General features: G+C 45.3%; 2 protein-coding genes across 2 annotated transcripts in view; one reads left to right on the forward strand and one right to left on the reverse strand.

Annotated features, from left to right (window-relative positions):
- Positions 1 to 9553, reverse strand: part of elob (elongin B) — a 78224-nt gene extending 68671 nt beyond the window's left edge. Inside the window, exon 1 of the mRNA XM_085973647.1 lies at positions 9425 to 9553. The gene's annotated coding sequence lies outside the window, so the exon portion shown is untranslated. The remainder of the gene's footprint in view (positions 1 to 9424) is intronic.
- A 577-nt stretch (positions 9554 to 10130) lies between these two features.
- pkmyt1 (protein kinase, membrane associated tyrosine/threonine 1) overlaps positions 10131 to 16791 on the forward strand; it is a 95321-nt gene continuing 88660 nt past the window's right edge. The window contains exon 1 of the mRNA XM_085974629.1: positions 10131 to 10523. The gene's annotated coding sequence lies outside the window, so the exon portion shown is untranslated. The remainder of the gene's footprint in view (positions 10524 to 16791) is intronic.

The raw sequence follows: 16791 nt of genomic DNA on the forward strand, positions 1-16791 counted from the left end.
TGCGATATGCTCGAACATATTAACATCGAGAGGGAGGAGGTATTGGCGGTTTTAGCAGGCCTAAAAATGGATAAATCCCCAGGCCCGGACGAAATGTATCCCAGGCTGCTGTGTGAGGCAAAGGAAGAGATTGCGGGGGCTCTAATACATATATTCAGGACCTCTCTGGCCACAGGGGATGTGCCAGAGGACTGGAGAACCGCTAATGTAGTACCATTATTCAAGAAGGGGAGTAGGGAAAAACCGGGGAACTACAGGCCAGTGAGCCTAACATCAGTGGTAGGAAAATTATTGGAAAAAATTCTGAGGGACAAAATTAGTCTCCACTTGGAGAGGCAAGGATTAATCGGGGATAGTCAACATGGCTTTGTCAAGGGAAGATCATGTCTGACTAATTTGATTGAATTTTTTGAGGGGGTGACTAGGTGTGTGGATGAGGGTAATGCAGTGGATGTGGTATACATGGATTTCAGTAAGGCCTTCGATAAAGTCCCACACAGGAGACTGGTCAAGAAGGTAAGAGCCCATGGAATCCAGGGTGCCTTGGCACATTGGATACAAAACTGGCTTAGTGGCAGAAGGCAGAGGGTGATGGTCGAAGGTTGTTTTTGTGACTGGAAGCCTGTGGCCAGTGGGGTACCACAGGGATCGGTGCTGGGTCCCTTGCTGTTTGTGGTCTACATTAATGACTTGGATATGAATGTAAAGGGTATGATCAGTAAGTTCGCGGATGATACAAAAATTGGTAGGGTGCTAAATAGCGAGGAGGGTAGCCTCAGTCTGCAGGACGATATAGATGGGTTGGTCAGATGGGCGGAACAGTGGCAAATGGAATTTAACCCGGAAAAGTGCGAGGTGATGCACTTTGGGAGGACTAACAAGGCAAGGGAATACACAATGAATGGTAAGACCCTAGGCAAGACGGAGGGTCAGAGGGATCTGGGTGTGCAAGTACACAGATCCCTGAAGGCGGCGGAACAGGTGGATAAGGTGGTAAAAAAGGCATATGGGATACTTATATTCTATGCCTCGGCTAATGAAGGCAAGAGCAAGGAGGTTATGATGGAGCTGTATAAAACACTGGTTAGGCCACAGCTGGAATACTGTGTGCAGTTCTGGTCGCCACACTACAGGAAGGGTGTGAACGCTTTGGAGAGGGTGCAGAGGAGATTCACCAGGATGTTACCAGGGCTGGAGCGCTTCAGCTATGAAGAGAAACTGGGCAGATTGGGTTTGTTTTCCTTGGAGCAGAGGAGGCTGAGGGGGGACATGATTGAGGTGTACAAAATTATGAGGGGCATAGATAGGATGGATACTGAGGAGCTTTTTCCCTTAGTAGAAGGGCCAATAACTAGGGGGCATAGATTCAAGGTAAAGGGCGGGAGGTTTAGAGGGGATTTGAGAAAGAACTTTTCCACCCAGAGGGTGGTTGGAGTCTGGAACTCACTGCCTGAAAGGGTTGTGGAGGCAGAAACCCTCACAACATTTAAGAAGCATTTGGATGAGCACTTGAAATGCCATAGCATACAAGGCTACGGACCAAATGCTGGAATATGGGATTAGATTTGACAGGGCTTGATGGCCAGCGCGGACACGATGGGCCTCTATCCGTGCTGTATAACTCTATGACTCTAAATCCCCAGGGCCTGATAATCTACATCCTAGGGTACTTAAGGAAGTGGCCCTAGAAATAGTAGATGCATTGCTGGTCATCTTCCAAAATTCTATAGACTCTGGAACAGTTCCCATGGATTGGAGGGTAGCTAATGTAACCCCACTATTTAAAAAAGGTGGCAGAAAAAAAATGGGGAATTACAGACCGGTAAGCCTGACATCGGTAGTGGGGAAAATGCTAGAGTCCATTATAAAAGATGTAATAGCACAGCACTTGGAAAACAGTGACAGGATCGGACAAAGTCAACATGGATTTACAAAAGGTAAATCATGCTTGACTAATGTACTGGAATTTTTTGAGGATGTAACTGGTAGAATAGATGAGGGAGAACCAGTGGATGTGGTGTATTTGAACTTTCAGAAGGCTTTCGATAAGGTCCCGCATAAGAGACTAGTGTGCAAAGTTAAAGCACATGGGACTGGGGGTAAGGTACTGACTTGGATAGAAAACTGGTTGGCAGACAGGAAGAAGAGTTGGAATAAACAGGTCTTTTTCCGAGTGGAAGGCAGTGACTAGTGGGGTACCGCAGGGATCGGTGCTAGGACCCCAGTTATTCACAATATATATTAATGATCTAGACGAGGGAAGTAGATGTAATATCTCCAAGTTTGAAGACGACACAAAGCTGGGTGGGCGTGTGTGCTGTGAGGAGGATGCAGAGAAACTCCTGTACGATTTGGACAGGTTGGGCAGATGCAGTATAATGTGGATAAATGCGAGGTTATCCACTTTGGTGGCAAAAACAGGAAGGCAGATTATTATCTGAACGGCAATAGATTGGGAAAAGGGGAAGTGCAACGAGACCTGGGTGTCCTTGTGCACCAGTCGCTGATGGTAAGCATGCAGGTGCAGCAGGCGGTTAAGAAGGCAAATGGTATGCTGGCCTTCACAGCGAGAGGATTCGAGTACAGTAACAAGAATGTCTTGCTGCAGTTGTACAGGGCCTTGGTGAGACCACACCTTGAGTATTTTGTGCAGTTTGGTCGCCTTATCTGAGGAAGGATGTTCTTGCCATGGAGGGAGTGCAGCAACGACTCACCAGACTGATACCTGGGATGGTAGGAATGACGTATGAAGAGAGATTGGGTCGATTAGGCTTATATTCGCTAAAGTTTAGAAGAATGAGAGGGGATCTCATTGAAACTTATAAAATTCTAACATGACTAGACAGACTAGATGCAGGAAGGATGTTCCCGATGGTCGGGGAGTCCAGAACCAGGGGTCACAGTCTAAAGATAAGGGGTAAGACATTTAGGACTGAGATGAGGAGGAATTTCTTCACCCAGAGAGTGGTGAACCTGTGGAATTCTCTACCACAGAAGGCAGTTGAGGCCAATTCATTAAATATATTCAAGAAGGAGTGAGATATACTTCTTAAGGTTAAAGGGATCAAGGGATATGGGGAGAAAGCAGGGACAGGGTACTGAATTTGGATGATCAGCCATGATCTCATTAAATGGCAGAGCAGGCTCGAGGGCCCGAATGGCCTACTCCTGCTCCTATCTTCTATGTTTCTATGTAGGGTTGTGAATCTTTGGAATTCTCTACCCCAAAGGGCTGTGATGCTGAATCACTGAGTATATTCAAGACTGAGATCCATAGATTTTTGGACACTAAGGAAATCAGGGATATGGGGATTGGGCAGCAAAGTGGAGTTGAGGTCGATGGTCAGCCATGATCTTATTGAATGGCGAGCAGGCTCGAAGGGCAGAATGGCCTTTTCCTGCTCCTATTTTTTATGTTCTTAAACTACATTATATGTGAAAGTGATTGAAAATGACAGGACTTTGTATGTGTTACAGTAAATTATGTATGATTTCTATGGTAAATCACTACATATAATTGTTACAGTAAATGACATTTGAATGTGATTGTAAATGACAGGATTCTGTAGAGACGTTACGGTAAATGATATTGGAATGCGATTGTAAACTACAGGATTCTGTATGTTAAAGTAAACCACATTATATAGGAGTGATTTGCAAATGACAGGATTATGTATGTTACAGTAAATATGATGTATATGAATGCTGTGGTAAATCACTATATATAATTGTTACAGTAAATTACATAGGATTACACAGGGTATAGAGCACAGAAACAGGCCATTCGGCCCAACCAGTCCATGCCGGCGTTTATGCTCCACTCGAGCCTCCTCCCGTCTTTCCTAGTCTAACTATGTGCATAACCCTCTATTCCCTTCTCCCTCATATGCTTGTCCAGCCGCCCCTTAAATGCATCGATACTATTCGCTTCAACCACTCCCTGTGGTCACGAGTTCCACATTCTCTGGATTACTACCTGAGCCCGGGCAAATTGGCATAGGGCAAGCAGATCAGAGTTTTAAATGCGTGCCTCAAAGAGTGCTGTGGGAAGGTGGTTTCGATTCGCGGGGCACTGGCACCAGTACTGGGGAAAGAGGGAGCTGTTCAGTCAGGACGGGCTCCAATTAAACCGGGCTGGGGCCAGCGTCCTGATGAATCGAATAACTAGGGCTGTAAACTAAAAAAGCTTGGGGGGGGGGGGGGGGGCGTTATGTGAGGGGAAATTTAGAAATCTAAAAAGAGAAAGGTCAAGGCAATACAGCAGGGTAGCAATTTGGGTAAAAATAAGCAGAGTGTGACAGGAAGAGACAGAGTATACCGGTAGCAGTGCAGCAAAGAATAAGGTCAAAGCAGGGAATCATGGTAAAAAAAATTAAATGAAAGGCTCTTTATCTAAATGCACGAAGCATTCGTAACAAGATAGACGAACTAGTGGCACGAATAGAGATAAATGGGTTTGATCTAATAGCCATTACAGAGACGTGGTTGCAAGGTGACCAAGGTTGGGAACTAAATGTTCCAGGGTACTTGACGTTTGAAAAGACAGTCAGAATGGAAAAGGAGGGAGAGTAGTCCTGATAATAAAGGATGACATAAGGACAGTAGAGAGAAAGGATCTCGGCTCGGAAGATCGAGAAGTAGAATCAGTACGGGTGGAGCTAAGGAATAACAAGGGGCAGAAAACACTGGTGGGAGTATTATATAGGCCCCTTAACAGTAGCTATACCGTTGGACAGACTATTAATCAGGAAATAGTTGGAGCTTGTAACAAAGGTAATGCAACAATCGTGGGGGACTTTAATCTTTATTTTATATATATATCAAAGGTAGTCTGGAGGACGAGTTCATGGAATGCATTCGGGACAGTTTCCTGGAACAATACGTCATGGAACCAACCAGGGAACAGGCTATTTTAGATCTTGTATTGTGTAATGAGGCAGGGTTCATTAGCAATCTCATAGTAAAGGATCCTCTGGGGCAGAGTGATCATAATACGATAGAATTTCACATTAAGTTTGAGAGTGACTTGCCCAAGTCTGAAACTAAAGCCAATTACATAGGTGTGAGGGGCGAGTTGGCGAAGGTAAATTGGAAATAAAAGGTATGGCAGTAGATAAGCAGTGGCTAGCATTTAAAGAAATATTTCATAATTCTCAACAAAAATACATTCCATTGAAAAACAGAACATCCACAGGAAAAGTGATCCATCCGTGGCTAACTGGAGAAGTTAAGGATAGCATTAGATGGAAAGAAGAAGCTTATAATGTTGTGAAGAATAGTAGTAAGTCTGAGGATTGGAAGAGTTTCAGATACCAGCAAAGGATGACCAAAAAATTGATAAAAAGGGAAAAAATAGAATGAGAGAAACTGGCAAGAAATATAAAACAGATTGTCAGAGCTTTGACATGTAAAAAGGAAGAGAGTAGCAAAAGTAAACGTTGGTCCCTTAGAGGCTGAGACAGGAGAAATTATAATGGGGGAATAAAGAAATGGTAGAAATGTCAAACAAATATTTTGTATCTGTCTTCACAGTAGAAGACACAAAAAGCATACCAAAAATGTTGGGAAACCAAGGGTCTAATGAGGGTGAGGAACTTAACGTAATTAATATAAGTGGAGAAAAAGTACTAGAGAAACTAATGGGAGTAAAAGCTGACAAATCCCCAGGACCTGATGGCCTTCATCCTCGGGTTCTAAAAGAGGTGGATGCATTGGTTTTGACCTTCCAAAATTCCCCAGATTCTAGAACGGTCCCAGCGGATCGGAAACTAGCAAATGTGACGCCGCTATTCAAGAAAGGAGGGAAGAGAGAAAACAGGAAACTACAGGCCAGTTAGCCTGACATCAGTCATCGGGAAAATGGTGGAATCCTTTGTTGAGGAAGTGGTCACAGGGCACTTAGAAAATCATAACATGACGAGGCAGAGTCAACATGGTTTTATGAAAGGGAAATCGTGTTTGACAAATTTATTAGAGTTTTTTGAGGATGTAACTAGCAGGGTAGATAAAGGGGAACAAGTGGATGTTGTATATTTTGGCATATAAAAGGCATTTTATAAGGTGCCACATAAAAGGTTATTACACAAGAGAAGGGCTCATGGGGTTGGGGGTAATATAGTAGCATGGATAGAGGATTGGTTAACGGACAGAAAACAGAGAGTAGGGATAAACGTGTCTTTTTTAGGTTGGCAGTGGGGTGCTGCAAGGATCAGTGTTGGGGCCTCAGCTATTTACAAAATATATTAATGACCTAGATGAAGGGACCGAGTGTAATGTACCAAAGTTTGCTGACGATACAAAGATAGGTGGAACAGTCTGCAAAGGGATATAGATAGACTAAGTGAGTGGGCAGTAAGGTGGCAGTTGGAGTATAATGTAGGGAAATGTGAGGTTAGTCACTTTGGTAGGAATAGTTTTTAAATAGTGAGAAAATTCTAAATGTTGTTGTTCAGAGAGATTTGCGTGTCCTCGTGCAAGAAACACATAAAGCTAGCATGCAGGTACAGCAAGCAATAAGGAAGGCAAATGGCATGTTGGCCTTTATTGCAAGGGGGTTGGAGTATAAGAGTAAGGAAGTCTTGCTACAATTGTGCAGGGCCTTGGTGAGACCACACCTGGAGTACTGTGCACAGTTTTGGTCTCCTTATCCAAGGAAGGATACACTTATCTTGGCGGCATTGCAACGAAGGTTCACTAGATTGATTCCTGGGATGAGAGGGCTGTCCTATGAGGAGAGATTGTGTAGAATGGGCCTGTACTCTCTGGAGTTTAGAAGAATGAGAGGTGATCTCATTGAAACATACAAGATTCTGAAGGGGATTGACAGGGTAGATGCTGAGAGGTTGTTTCCCCTGGCTGGAGAGTCTAGAACTAGGGGGCATAGTCTCAGGATAAAGGGTCGGCCATTTAAGATTAAGAGGAGGAATTTCTTCACTCAGAGGGTTGTGAATCTTTGGAATTCTCTGCCCCAGAGGGCTGTGGATGCTGAGTCGTTGAGTATATTCAAGGCTGAGATCGATTTTCGGACTCTAAGGGAATCAAGGGATGTGGAGATCGGGCAGGAAAGTGGAGTTGATTTCGATGATCAGCCATGATCTTATTGGATGGCGGAGCAGGCTCGAGGGGCCGTATGGCCTACTCCTGGTCCTATTTTTTATGTTCTTATTCTCACCACTCTCTGGGTAAAGAAGTTTCTGCTGAATTCCCTATTTGATCTTCTGGTGACTATCTTATATTGATGGCCTCTAGTTATGCTCTTCCCCACAAGTGGAAACACTCTGTCTACTCTATCAAAACCTTTCATAATTTTAAAGATCTCTATTAGGTCACCACTCAGCCTTCTCTTTTCAAGAGAAAAGAGACCCAGCCTGTTCATCCTTTCCTGATAGGTATACCCTTGCATTTCTGGTATCATCCTTGTAAATCTTCTCTGCACCCTCTCCAGTGCCTCGATATCCTTTTTATAATACGGCGACCAGAACTGTACACAGTACTCCAAGTGGTCTAACCAAGGTTCGATACAAGTTTAGCATAACTTCCCTACTTTTCAATTCTCTCCCTCTAGAAATAAACCCGTGATTGGTTTGCTTTTTTTAATGGCCTTATTAACCTGTGTCGCTACTTTCAGTGACTTGTGTATTTATACTCAGAGATCCCTTTGCTCCTCTACCCCATTTAGATTCTTATTTTCCAAATAATGTGTGACCCCCCTATTTTTCTTACCAAAATGTAATACCTCACATTTATCTGTGTTGAACTTAATTTGCCAATTATATTCCCATTCTGCAAGTTTATTAATGTCCTTCTGTAACTTGTTGCAGTCCTCCTCAGTATTGACTATACCCCCCAATTTGGTATCATCTGCAAATTTAGAAATTGTGTTTTTGATTCCAAAGTCTAAATCGTTAATATAAATTGTGAACAGCAGTGGTCCCAGCACTGATCCTTGTGGAACACCACTTCCCACCTTCTGCCACTGTGAATAGCTTTACCCCTACTCTCTGCTTTCTGTCTTGAAGCCAGCCAGCAATCCATTCTGCCACTTGTGATATGTACAACTGCGATTGTAAATGTCAGGATTCTGTATAGATGTTACGGTAAGTTATACCTCTGAACGTGATTGTAAACTACAGGATTCTTTATATGTTACAGTAAACCACTTTATATTTGAAAGTGATTGCAAATGACAGGATTATGGATGTTACAATAAATGATATATATGAATGTGATTGCAAGTGACTATGTTACAGCAAGATATGCACATGAATAAATCATTATATATACATATATAAAAAATGAGATAGCAAAATACTGCGGATGCTGGAAATCCAAAATAACAGAAAATGCTGGAAAAACTCAGCAGGCCAGGCAACATCCGGGGAGAGAGAAACAGAGTTAACGTTTCAGGTCGAAACCCTTCGTCAAGACTGAAGAGATATATAGATATAAATGACATTTATATACGAATGTTACAGTAAATCACATTTAGTATTACATATAAAGGATAGGGGGATAGGGTGGGAAAGTGGAGATGAGGTAGATCAGCCATGATCTTATTGAATGACGGAGCAGTCCCTAAGGGCCGAATGGCCTACGCCTGCTCTTATTTCTTATATACATTGTATAGGAAAGTGATTGCAAATGACAGGATTCTGTAGTTTACAGTAAGTGATGTATACAAGTGCCAAGGTAAATCTCTATATATAATTGCTACAGTAAATGATGTATATGAATGTTATGATAAATCACTATATAATATATATAATTGTTACACTAAGTGATATATTACAGCATTATGTTACAGCAAGATATATACACGAATGTTAGAATAAATCACTATATATACAGGAAATGACATATGACTTACAGTAAACCACATTAAGTGTTACAGTAAATGACAGGATCATACTAAATCCCATGTTATAGCAAATTATATTGATGATTGCTACAGTAAATCACAGCAGAAATGTTATAGTAAATGATGTAGGAACGTTATACTATATCCCAGGTTACTGTAAATTATATCGGTGATTATTACAGTAAATCACATGGCATGTTGCAGTCAGATTATTATGGTTATAATGTAGGTTAGAGTGACTGACAGGATGCCCTGCAGTCCAGGCCCACCAGCTAGTGTGTTGGGGGGGGGGGGATCCTCTCCGGGGCAGGGCCCAGTTCGTTGCCTGGCTCCAGGCCGGCAGGACAATAACCCGGCTCCCCCCGCCACAGGCCGGCCCAGACAGACAGACAGCGGCCTAGGTCGGTAGGCTGGCAGTGACTGACCTCCCTCCCCAGCCCAACCCAGGGCGGGCGAGGCGGGTCTAAAGCCGCCCAGGGCCGGTATTTACCGGGTGGTGGGCTGTTTATTTAACCCCCCCTCCTCCACTAACTCAGGTCACCCGCCGACAGCCCCACACACACTCACCATGTCGCCGCAGCCCAGGCAGCCTCGCCCCACGTGACCCGACAATCCCGAGCCCAAGCCCCGCGGTCCTCCACTATCCCACAATGCAATCCGGGGAGGGTCCCTGACGCCGCCAGACCCCGCCCACTGCTCGCTCGCTTGCTGCCTCACGTGACGCCGCCAAACCCCGCCCCCTCTCGTTCGTTCTCTTCCCCCGCCTGACGTCACAAACCTCTCACTCGCTCACCCTCTCTATCTCTCTCACTGCCCCACGTGATCTCGGACGGACGCCACAAACTCCGCCCCCTCCCTCTCTGCCCCACGTGATCTCGGACGGACGCCACAAACTCCGCCCCCTCCCTCTCTGCCCCACGTGATTGCCTGACGCCACAAACCCCGCCCCCTCCCACTCTGCCCCACGTGATTGCCTGAGGCTGCAAACCCCGCCCCCCCTCGCTCGCCCGCTGCCACAAACACCGCCCCCTCCCTCACACGCTGCGCGCATTAGGCGCGGAGGAAACCGGAGCCGAGCCGGGTCCTCCACTATCCCACAATGCAGCCCGGGGTGTGGGGGAGGGTAGACAATCGCCGCGCGCAGCTCTGCTCGCGCACCCGACCCCGCCCGTCAGGGAAAAAAAGCCACAAGCCCCACCCCAAGCCTGACGTCACTAAGCAGCTACTTTCCCCAATCAAACTCCAAAAGGTTAGAAAAGGATGGGGTGGGTGGGGTTATATGACAGAAGAAGCTGACTTTATTTTTTTGTGTGGCGTTAAATTACGATGTTGCGTCACCTCCGCTGGGCGGCAAACTTGGAGCGAGCAGAAGTCGCCATAAGTACTTGGTCGGCCATATTTGTAAAACCGTGACAACATGTTGGGAAAGGTTCGTGGGGGAACAAAAGGTGTCCGGCGGCCATCTTGGTTAGGGCGGGGCGCCATGTTGGTGAGGGGCCCAGGCGTCAGACCGGCGGCCATGTTGGTAAAGGAAAGACGCCATGTTGGTGAGGGGCTGCGGCTGAGCCGCCGGGAGGTGAAGGGTTGAGAGATTCGGCGGGAAGCGGCTGTCGGCGCCTGAGGAGAAGTCAACCGAACTCAACTAGTTAACTAATTCAATAACCAGGTAACTAGTCAGAGAGAGACACGGAGAGTAAGACAGAGAGAGTGATGGCGACACAAAGAGAGAGAGTCTGAGAGGAAGAGACTGAGAGAGAGAGAGAGAGAGAGAGAGAGTGTGTCTGTCTGTCTGTGTGAGAGAGGGGGAGAGTGAGAAACAGAGTGATGGAGAGTGAGAGAGACACAAACAGAGACTGTGAGGGGGAGAGAGAGTGAGACTGAGAGAGAGTGTGTGTGTGAGAGTGTTAGAGAGAGGGGGAGAGTGTGAGACTGACAAGAGTTTTGAGTGTGGGGATATCTTTCAGTCTGACACTCAGTACTCTGGGATTTGAGTCGAGTTTTTGTTTTATTATTTTAATGTATTGTGCCAGTGTGAGAATTTGTATCTTGGGGTGCGCACTTTATTACCACAAACCTGTCCTCTCGTAGTCACCCCTTTATTAGCGTCTCCCATTCAGGGGCAGTTAAGAGACAACCACAACAGTCACCTATAGGCCCAGACCTGGGTAAGGACGGCAGGTTTCCTTCCCTAAAGGTACATTAGTGAGCCAGCTGAGTTTTTACGTCAACCGACAGCTTCACGGTCACTTTTATTAGAATCATACAGCACAGAAGGAGGCCATTCAGCCTGCCATGCTTGTGCCGGCTCTTTCAAAGCGCTGTCCAATTAGTCCCACTCCCTCCTGCTCTTTTCCCGCAGCTCTGCAATTTTTTCCTTTTCAAGTATTCATCCAATTCTCTTTTGAAAGTTACTATTGAACCTGCTTCCACTGCCCTTTCAGGCAGTGCATTCCAGATCACAACAACTCACCGTTAAAAATTCTCCTCATCTCACCCTCTGCTCTTTTGCCAATTTCCCTAAATCTGTCCTCTGGTTACTGACCCTCCTGCCACTGGAAACAGTTTCTCCTTATTTACTCTATCAAAGCCCTTCATAATTTTCAACACCTCTATAAAATCTCCCCTTAACCTTCTCCGCTCTAAGGAGAACAATAAAGGAAAACTTATATAAAGTGTTTATGCTCCACCCCTCTTCATCTAACCCTATCAGCATATCCTTCTATTCCTTCCTCATGTACATATCTAACTGCCCCTTCAATGCATCTATACTATTCACTTCAATTACTCCCTGTGGTAGCAAGTTCCACATTCTCACCACTCTCTGGGTAAAAACGTTTCTCCTGAGATCCCTATTGGGTTTATTAGTGACTATCTTATATTGATGGCCCCTAGTTCTGATCTCCCCCACAAGTGAAAACATCTTCTCTACATCTACCCTAACGAATCCCTTCATAATTTAAAGACCTCGATCAGGTCACCCATCAGCCTTCTCTTTTTTTTAGAGAAAAGAGCCCCACCCTGTTCAATCTTTCCTGACAGTTCTGGTATCGGTGCCTCTATATGCTTTTGTAATATGAAGACCAGAACTGTATACAGTACTCCCAAGTGTGGTCTAACAACTTGTTCAATACACGTTTAATTTCTCTGCTTTTCAATTCTGTCCTTATGGAAGACATTTCTGCAGCGCTTTACAGCCAATGAAGTACTTTCTGAAGTGTAGTCACAGTTGTAATGTAGGAAAAGTGGCAGCCAATTTGCGCACAGCAAGCTCCCACAGACAGCAATGCGACAATGACTAGATCATCTGTTTTACTGATGAGGGATAAATATTGGCCCCAGGACACTGGGGAGAACTACCCCCCCCGCTCTTCTTCCAATAGTGGCCGTGGGATCTTTTACATCCAGGCAGACGGGGCCCTCAGTTTAACATCTCATCCGAAAGACGGCACCTCCGACAGTGCAGCGCTCCCTCAGTACTGGCAGCCGGGGAGTGTCAGCCCAGATTTTTGTGCTCAGGCCTCTGGAGTGGGACTTGAACCCACGACCTTCTGACTCGGATGAGAGCCGTGACTCACTCAGCCACGGCTGACACATTCCAGAATCCCTCGTCTCTCCACATAACTGAAGTCCCTGCTCCCTGGGATCATTCTGCTCAATCTCCTCTGCAACCCTATCCATTCCTTGACATCCTTCCTAAAGTGTGGTGGCAAGAATTGGACACAATACTCCAGCTGAGGTCTAACCCAGTGCTTTATAAAGGTATCAGGTTTTAATTTTCAGGTTTATTTTCAACTGAATTTGAAATTTCAAACTGCCACAGTGGGAGTTGAACTCACGTTCTCAGGATTATTAGTCCAGTAACATAACCACTGGACTATCGTAGCCCCCATATGTCAGCCACGGTTCAATTGGTCACTCTCGCCCCTCTGAGTCGGAAGGTCGTGGGTTTGAGCCCCACACACTCAAGAGACTCGAGCCTCTAAGAGTGTTAAAAAAACAGCTTGAAGGCTTTGTGTCTTAATGCGAGGAGCATTCGTAATAAGGTGGATGAATTAGCTGCGCAAATAGATGTAAACGGATATGATATAATTGGGATTACGGAGACATGGCTCCAGGGTGACCAAATCAAATCAAATCAAATCAACTTTTATTGTCATTGTTAGTGCACAAGTGCAGTACAACGAAATGTAGGCTTGCAGCTCCCGAGAGTGTACATTTAGATTAAGACATTTAAACATTCAACATACATTTGGCTTGTAATACATTAACATAAACATAACCATAATAAAGTGCATTGGCAGATGTGCAGGCTTTAGAGTTTATTTGTGGAGTTCAGTAGGATGACAGCCCTGGGAAGGAAGCTGTTCCTAAATCTGGTCGTACGGGTGCGAATGCATCTGTAGCGTCTCCCAGATGGCAGGAGGGCGAACAGACTGTGGCTGGGGTGGGTAGGGTCTTTGATGATGGACCGTGACCTCCGTAAACAGCGTTTCTGGTATATGTGCTCTATGGTCGGTAGCCGGGTGCCGGTAATGCGTTGGGCAGTTTTGACGACCCGCTGCAGGGCTTTCCGGTCATAGTAGCTACAGCTGCCATACCATACTGTGATACAGTTTGTCAGGATGCTCTCTATTGTGTAGCGGTAAAAGTTAGAGAGGATCAGGGGTGACAGGTTACATCCCTTCAGCCTCCTTAGGAAATATAGGCGCTGCTAGGCCTTCTTCACCAGAGAGGAGGTATTGAGGGAATTCAACATCCAGGGGTGTTCAATATTCAGGAAGGACAGGCAAAAAGGAAAAGGCGGTGGGGTAGCATTGCTGGTTAAAGAGGAGATTAACACAATAGTAAGGAAGGATATTAGCTCTGATGTGGAATCCGTTTGGATAGAGCTGAGAAATACCAAGGGGCAGAAAACATTAGTGGGAGTTGTATACAGACCCCCAAACAGTAATGCTGAGGTTAGGGATGGCATTAAACGGGAAATTAGAGAAGCGTGCAATAAGGGCACAGCAGTTATCATGGGTGACTTTAATCTACAAATAGATTGGGCTAACCAAATTAGTAATAATACTGTGGAGGAGGAATTCCTGGAGTGTATACGGGATGGTTTCCTGGACCAATATGTCGATGAGCCAACTAGAGATCAGGCCATCTTAGACTGGGTATTATGTAATGAGAAAGGATTAATTAGCAATCTTGTTGTGCGAGGCCCCTTGGGGAGGAGCGATCATAATATGATTGAATTCTTCATTAAGATGGACAGTGAAGTAGTTGATTCAGAGACTTGGGTACTGAATTTAAATAAAGGAAACTACGATGGTAGGAGGCGCGAGTTGGCTAGGATGGATTGGGGAATGTTACTCAAAGGGTTGACGGTGAATAGGCAATGACAAACATTTAAAGATTGCATGGATGAACTACAGAATTTGTTCATCCCTGTTTGGCATAAAAATAAAAAGGTGACTCAACATTGGCTAACAAGGGAAATTAGGGATAGCATAAGATCCAAGGAGAAGACATGTAAATTGGCCAGAAAAAGCAGCAAACCTGAGGATTGGGAGCAGTTTAGGATTCAGCAAAGGAGGACAAAGGGATTAATTAGGAGGGGGAAATAGAGTATGAGAGTAAGCTTTCAGGGAACATAAAAACTGACTGTAAAAGCTTCTATAGATATGTGAAGAGAAAAAGATTGGTAAAGTCAAGCGTAGGTCCCTTACAGTCAGAATCAGGGGAATTTATAATGGGGAACAAAGAAATGGCAGAGCAATTAAATACATACTTTGGTTCTGTCTTCACAAAGGAGGACACAAATAAACTCCCAGGGATGTTGGGGAACATAGGGTCCAACGAGAGGTAGGAACTGAATGAAATCAGTATTTGTAGGGAAATGGTGTTAGGGAAATTGACGGGATTGAAGGCCGATAAATCCCCAGGGCCTGATAATCTGCATCCTAGGGTACTTAAGGAAGTGGCCCTAGAAAGAGTAGATGCATTGCTGGTCATCTTCCAAAATTCTAAAGACTCTGGAACAGTTCCCATGGATTGGAGGGTAGCTAATGTAACCCCACTATTTAAAAAAGGTGGTGGAGAAAAAACGGGGAATTATAGACCGGACATCGGTAATGGGGAAAATGCCAGAGTCCATTACAAAAGATGTAATAGCAGAGCACTTGGAAAACAGTGACAGGATCGGACAAAGTCAACATGGATTTACAAAAGGTAAATCGTGCTTGACTAACCTACTGGAATTTTTTGAGGATGTACCTGGTAGAATACTCACATACTCTATTTCCCCCTCCTAATTAATCCCTTTGTCCTCCTTTGCTGAATCCTAAACTGCTCCCAATCCTCAGGTTTGCTGCTTTTTCTGGCCAATTTATATGTCCTCTCCTTGGAGCACGGTGGCATAGTGGTTAGCACTGTTGCCTCACAGCGCCAAGGACCCGGGTTCAAATCCGGCCTCGGGTGACTGTCTGTGTGGAGTTTGCACATTCTCCCCGTGTTTGCGTGGGTTTCCTCCGGGTGCTCCGGTTTCCTCCCACTGTCCAAAGATGTGCGGGTTAGGTTGATTGGCCATGATAAAAAATTGGCCCTTCGTGTTAGGGGGGATTAAATACGTGGGGTTACTGGGATAGGGCTTGGGTGGGATGGCTGTCGGTGTAGGGACCGGGTGCTAGGGTTTGGATGATCAGCCATGATCTCGTTGAATGGCGGAGCAGGCTCGAAGGGCCGAATAGCCTACTCCTGCTCCTATCTTCTATGTTTCTATGTAATAGATAAGGGAGAACCAGTGGATGTGGTGTATTTGGACTTTCAGAAGGCTTTCGATACGGTCCCGCATAAAAGACTAGCGTGCAACGTTAAAGCACATGGGATTGAGGGTAAGGTACTGACTTGGATAGAAAACTGGTTGACAGACAGGAAGCAAAGAGTTGGAATAAACAGGTCTTTTTCCGAGTGGCAGGCGGTGACTAGTGGGTTACAGCAGGGATCAGTGCTTGGACCCCAGTTATTCACAATATATATTAATGATCTAGACGACGGAACTAGATGTAATATCTCCAAGTTTGCAGATGACACAAAGCTGGGTGGGCGTGTGTGCTGTGAGGAGGATGCAGAAAAACTCCAGTACAATTTGGACAGGTTGGTCGATATGGCAGATGCAGTACAATGTGGATAAATGCGAGGTTATCCACTTTGGTGGCAAAACCAGGAAGGCAGATTATTATCTGAACGTCAATAGATTGGGAGAAGGGGAAGTGCAACGAGACCTGGGTGTCCTTGTGCACCAGTCGCTGAAGGTAAGCATGCAGGTGCAGCAGGCGGTTAAGAAGGCAAATGGTATGTTGGCCTTCATAGCGAGAGGGTTCGAGTACAAGAACAAGGATGCCTTGCTGCAGTTGTACAGGGCCTTGGTGAGACCACATCTTGAGTATTGTGTGCAGTTTTGGTCACCTTATCTGAGGAAGGATGTTCTTGCCATGGAGGGAGTGTAGCGAAGATTCACCAGACTGATACATGGAATGATGTATGAAGAGAGATTGGGTCGATTAGGCTTATATTCGCTAGAGTTTAGAAGAATGAGAGGGGATCTCATTGAAACTTATAAAATTCTAAGAGGACTAGACAGACTAGATGCAGGAAGGATGTTCCCGATGGCGGGGGAGTCCAGAACCAGGGGTCACAGTCTAAGGATAAGGGGTAAGCCATTTAGGACAGATGAGGAGGAATTTCTTCACCTAGATAGTGGTGAACCTGTGGAATTCTCTGCCACAGAAGGCAGTAGAGGCCAATTCATTAAATATATTCAAGAAGGAGTTAGATATATTTCTTAAGGCTAAGGGGATCAAGGGATATGGGGAGAAGGCAGGGACAGGGTACTGAATTTGGATGATCAGCCATGATCACATTGAATGGCGGAGCAGGCTCGAGGG

Source organism: Somniosus microcephalus, unplaced genomic scaffold, assembly GCF_052327205.1.
Source record: "Somniosus microcephalus isolate GS21.2 unplaced genomic scaffold, FLI_Smic_1.0 unresolved_chr1, whole genome shotgun sequence".
NCBI classification, from domain to species: Eukaryota; Metazoa; Chordata; class Chondrichthyes; order Squaliformes; family Somniosidae; genus Somniosus; species Somniosus microcephalus.